General features: G+C 39.7%; 1 protein-coding gene across 8 annotated transcripts in view; it reads left to right on the top strand.

Moving 5' to 3' along the window:
* The window catches only part of LOC135208860 (innexin inx2-like), a 232,042-nt gene that overhangs the window by 136,580 nt on the left and 89,462 nt on the right, over positions 1 to 6,000 (top strand). The window contains exon 1 of one of the 8 annotated variants that reach the window (XM_064241446.1): positions 2,030 to 2,924. The exons of the other annotated variants lie outside the window; for them this stretch is intronic. The gene's annotated coding sequence lies outside the window, so the exon portion shown is untranslated. Of the gene's footprint in view, positions 1 to 2,029; positions 2,925 to 6,000 lie in introns of those variants that run through there. 8 annotated transcript variants of the gene reach the window in all.

Below are 6,000 nucleotides of genomic sequence, written 5' to 3'. Positions count from 1 at the left end.
TCGAAAGTATCCAATTACTTGGCTTCACAGCCTAAATTTCATAAATCAAATCAAATCAATCAGTAAGTTGTCCCTGTCTTTGGTTAATCAGGTTTCGTACTGAACCAAAACGGACTCTTTGTTACTTGTTACTAAAACCTTAGGAACGACACTAGTTGCAAAAGCTTTCCCAGAATCTCAAGTCAGCCACAAAAATAGGTCAAACAGAAAAGTTACATCAGAGAACACTTACCTCTTCGTGTGACAACTGAGCTGCGTCTGGAACTACTGAAGATCTCATGGCTCAAGAAAAGCAGATTACCAATGTACTCATGAGTCCTGAACCAAAGAAAAATGAGAAAACTTCATATATATGGGTAACGAACCAAAAAAAAAAAAAATTAATATTAGTCGGTAATGAATCGCCTTACACGTAATATTTTTAAAGAGCTGTCTGTTCACTCTGCGTAGAGAGGCGATGTTATGCTATCTATGGATGGTGGAGAGGGTAATATTTCGAAGGATAATTAATATGATAGAATGACGTTGGGTAATATTTCGAAGGATAATTAATATGATAGAATGACGTTTCAATGTGTCAAAAAAATAATAATAAAAAGATAAAAAGAGCCAGACGTTTCGATTTTGAGAACTAAATCATTTTCAATAAACAGCATAAAATGGTGCTTTCCCTATTTTTGCACCAAACAAGTCCTCTCCCACCTACGAATTCCACTTCATGCTTCATTTTCATCATAAAAACCATCACATTGCTCTCGACAACTTATCCTCTGCACCATACATCTTCAAGTTCCACGTTGGCCGAGTGCATTTCGCGCTCGGCTACCACTCCGGTGGTCCGAAGTTCGATTCTCGGCTCGGCCATTGCGGAACCAGAGGAATTTATTTCTGGTGAGAGAAATTCATTTCTCGATATAATGTGGTTCGGATTCCACAATAAGCTGTAAGTCCCGTTACTAGGTAACTGAATTGGTTCCTAGTCACGTAAAAATATATCTAATCCTTCGGGCCAGCCCCAGGAGAGCTGTTAATCAGCTCAGTGGTCTGGTAAAAACTAAGCTATACTTAACCATACATCTTCAACATCACCAATCACTTTGCCTCTCAGTCCACTCTTAACCGTTTTTCTAGTTCCTGAAAGCAACATACACACTTTTCCATTTAATTTCAAGCGTCTACCTGTATGCAACATACATCTTTCTGCCTTTACTTCCAAGCGTCATACATAACTTTTTCAAAACTAGCTTTCTTTCATGGCTATACCATGATTCGAAGAGTAATATTCAACTTTATTTACTGAAAATGCAATTGGAAAACCTTCACAGAGATGACAACAAGAAGGGTTGAAATGTGTAACAGGAGGAAAACCTACCAGTTGCACTAAGAAAACAGTTGTTAAAGAGGTTGGAAAGTCAGATGCAAGAAAGAAAATATGAACAGAGGTACAGTAAAAGGAATGAAAGAGGTCGCAGCCAAGGGCCGAAGAGATGCTGCAAAGACCCTTAAGTAATGCCTACAGTGCACCCAATGAGGTGTACTGACGACACTAATCCCCTAAGGGAACCAACTTATTGGAAGCAGAATTATGATCTGATCTGCAAGATAAATTTGTTATCCCGTTTACCTGCAAAATTGTATTCATTAGAGGCGCTAATAAGAGACTTGTGGAAAATCTAAAGAAGGAATAAAAGACGCTAAAGATGGTATACATTTCATAATGCTAAAATATATTCTGCTTGTCACTCTAACGGTCCTGATATGAGACCTGTCCCCAGACGCTTCGTATGGCATCTGCGGTCGCTTCTCACTCACCATCGAGATCTTACTAAGTCACTGACTTATTCCACTGACGTGACTTTTCCTAAAGGCTCGTCTTTAGGCTTCATTGCAACCACATGACTACACACTTATTGCTTTTGTATTACTCGCTCGGATCTATAATCCTTTAAAGACTTTTTTTTTTTCTCTCTCTCTCTCCCTCTCTGCTGCTGAAGAATCCGTGAGAGGTTCCTCCGGACCAGTCTGGCGTTGGGTCACGCGCTGAGAGTGCCGCCGTGGAACCGGCGTCCGTCCTACTGTCCGTCAATGTCACTCCTTGTGCAAATAGAACTTTCAGAAAAGAGTATACAGGACGCCTGACGCGATTCATTCCGTGTGGGGGAAATCATTCTCATCGGAGAATGAAACAGAGCTTGGTGTATCTGCTGGGACGTTCTAAACTACAGAAAACCGCACTGGCGTCGGTTACGTAAAACGAAACTGAAGATTCGTGACAGGAGACGTGAAATGAAAGCTTTAGAACGCACCTTAAGAGGGGAAAAATAGAATTTTCTCTTAACTGCACGACAGGTATAGCCCCTTGCAAAATTCCCCTCCGTCCCAGTGAACATGGACTATATCAAGAAAATACATGAATGTGAAGAGGTCAGTGTATAGTTTGTTTTTACAGCTCAAACCTGTAAAATTCACACACTAACAAAACCAAACACTGGATACAAGACACCTATATACAAGAAAGAATTCATGGATTTTGTGGTTTATTGCATAAATGAAACTCTGATTAACATTCCGCATGTAGCTTTTGTTGTGTGTACCATACTAACAATTTCTACTGCGTCTCTCAAGAGAATGAAGACCAGCAAATCCTGCCCCAGATCCCTCTGCGGGATCTTCCATCCTGCGTTAGAGTAAAACGCAAAAATCCTTTTTAGAATTCATCAGGATACTCAACTCTGTATTCAGAGAGAAAGAGAAAGGCGCAGCTCCATCAAAAGCCATCATGTGCAAATGAAGTGATTGAGAGCCCTTCTGCAACTTCTTCACCAACCTCATCATCACCTTCACCTACACAGTGATGATTTGAAAGAGGGTCTTCCTTTGCAGCAACTAAACCTCTAAAAGGGCCATAGATAAGCAGGAGAAAGGTAAGGAGTGAATCAGTGAAATAATGATGACTTGAGTGAGCATGGTGTTATTGTTTACAGTGTGTCATAGTGACCACCGTTTGTACGGTTGGCAAATTTCGTTTTAACGAATGTTGAGGTGAAATCAATCATGTAAATATGTTACATTTTAAAAATGTAAAGAATGTATTTAAAATGTATTAAAAACAGGAAATATGGTGTTTCAAAGCAGCCTCTCTGGTATGGCAGGAAGATCGATCCACAGGAATATAATGCAATATTGAAAAGAAAATATTTTCAGCAGAGAAACAAAACCTATACAGAGCAAAAATGTTTAAAACCATCATATACAGATCCCGAATTGTAAGAATACGTTAGAGTATAGAAATTAGGCCAAACACCGAGAGCTGGGACATATGAGGTCATTCAACACTGAAAGGGTTATTGACAGTTAAGAAGGTTTTGAAGGGTGTAACAGGAGGAAAACCTCGCAGCTGCACTGTGAAACAGTAAAGAAAGGGTAGAAAGTCAGATGGAAGAAAGAGAATATGAACGGGGGTACAGTCAAAGAAATGAAGGAGGTTGCAGCTAGGGGCCGAAGGGACGCTGCAAAGAACCTTAATAAGCACTAACTCCAACAGGACCTCTGCTCTTCTTGTCCATACTGATCCTCTACTCTGTTTAGCCCATTTCATTCTCAGTATTCATTTCTGGCCTTCGCTCATTCTCTCTTCGCGTCAAAGAGCTTTGTGGTGTTCAAGCCCTTTCTTTGGACCTCGCCGTTCGGCCCAGTAGCGAGGTCAAGGCCTCATCGAGTCTGCGAAGGCGACTTCATTTGAGCATGGCGCGTTTCATTTTACTCTTTTCCACATCTGATGCAATTTTTCTTTCTTTCATAAGACACAAAAAAATATATCTTTGAATGGAAATTTTTCATTTGAGCATGGCGTGTCCTCCATTAGCAGTTTCATTTTACTCTTTTCCACATCTGATGCAATTTTTCTTTCTTTCAGAAGACACACACACAAAAAAAAATCTTTGAATGGAAATTTAAGTTTTGCAGGAGAGGAGGGAAGTGAGGAAACATAAAAGGGGGATTTAACACCCTAGGACCTTTTTTTTCCTGAAATCTATGGGAATTCTGCCCAAGGGGTCGCGCATGTTCTAAGTTACTGCGATCTAACTTCAGAGAGAGAGAGAGAGAGAGAGAGAGAGAGAGAGAGAGAGAGCATATGAATATCCTCGCTGGCGCCAAACTACATAAACAAAGTGCCCACCACAATCACAGTGATTCACTAGAGGTGTAAAACCACAACACAATGATTGAAACTTCCCGAGATGATTAATACCAACGCATTTCCTTTGTAAGATCAAAACAGCGAGTCTTTCATTCGCCAAGTGTCACAGCTAAATAACACCGCTTCCTCTTTTGTTATCCTGGGCTACTCGTTTGGGTGACAGTTTTTTTTTTTTTTGGTCAATTCTCATCTTGCTTCAGTTTTTTTCTGTTTTTTTTTTCTTCTTTTTTGAGTCCCAAAGGTCTCGGTGTTACGTAAATTTACAATGAAATTTCACAAGGGAGACAACTGTATAATATATAGGGTGCCCATAAAGTCCTAGTACCATCACAAGCAATAAAAACTTCTTATAGTACTGGGACTTTGTGGACACCCTGTACAGTTGTCTACCTTATTCCAATTAGCTCTTCAACCCATGTTAATGTAAAGTGGACTTTACTCAGCTAAATGGGAGCAAAAGAAAAGGAAATCTGTAAGCGCTGTGGCTAAGATAATCCTTCCCCCTTCCACAACCAGCAAAAAAAAAAAAAAAAAAAAAACTAGCGATAAGTGCACCATCTGATGAAATCTCAACAGAGATGCAGCCAAATTCAAAAGAACGAATTGGCAGTCATCTCAAGCCATATAAAAATTCAGCTCCCTTCGCTTTAGTAATTCCTTGAATATTGTTGTGATTCTGAACCTAAGTTTGGAGAGCGGGGGACTATTTGCTATTCTAATTTTAGTAGGTGCCTCTAGTTTAGCGAGGGACCCCCGTCACATTCATTTCTCCACTGCAGAATCAAAGTTCAATGTACACAGTGACTTATCAGAAGCATATCGACCACAAACACACACACACACACTGCGCCCCTCACCTCAATTTCATCCCCTACACCCAATCTAGGCAAGACGCACTCACCTCGTCTCACATACGTCATCTACCAAACACTTCCAAGGTATACAAACCTTTCAAACATTTTGTTCCACATATATTTGAGAAACAAATCACATGTGATTTTTCTACGCTTCTAACAAACACACCACACACATACACCACACACACACACACACACACACACACACACACACACTATATATATATATATATATATATATATATATATATATATATATATATATATATATACATATATAGGCCTATCGATTATATATATATATATATATATATATATATATATATATATAATCGATAGGCCTATATGTGTGTGTGTGTGTGTTTATGAGTGCGTGTGTTCTGTAATGAGATTGATATATACACAGATACTCAATCAAATCTCAAGACTGCCCATCATGTAATACTATACAAAAACGACGTTGTACACAATAGAGTGTCATTAATAATCAAGCGGGTCTACCTACAAAGGTACGCCGTAAAGGATGCAGACTGCATCAAGGAGGTTTCATGAATGCTTGAATGAGTCAGGTCTTACGAATGAACGAAAAGGTGGCATCTGGCAACTTTTAACATCTTGCCCGCAAACTTGGCACTCATGGACAATGATATTTCCATGGCCTGGAGTAAAATTCAAGTAGTGTATGTCCACATCCATGATGTCGGACGAGCACGACTGCGTAGGTCGCTATTGAAAACAATATTAACGACTTTGTACGAAGTTTTGTGGCAGTACGGTGAAGCTCGCCAGCATACGTGCTCGTGGTGCACGGAGTCTTGAGGGAGTATGAGTCTAAAGTTTCCATGAGTCAACTCTGATACTGACCATGGTGTCTAGACCTCAGGACCACTTTCCTTGTATTTAAAACTACATTAACATTTCTGTAAGTTGTGACCTAATAAT

This window comes from Macrobrachium nipponense, chromosome 35 (assembly GCF_015104395.2).
Source record: "Macrobrachium nipponense isolate FS-2020 chromosome 35, ASM1510439v2, whole genome shotgun sequence".
Lineage (NCBI taxonomy): Eukaryota > Metazoa > Arthropoda > Malacostraca > Decapoda > Palaemonidae > Macrobrachium > Macrobrachium nipponense.
Note: the sequence above shows the minus strand (reverse complement) of the source record. Positions and strands in the feature narration are given on the sequence as shown.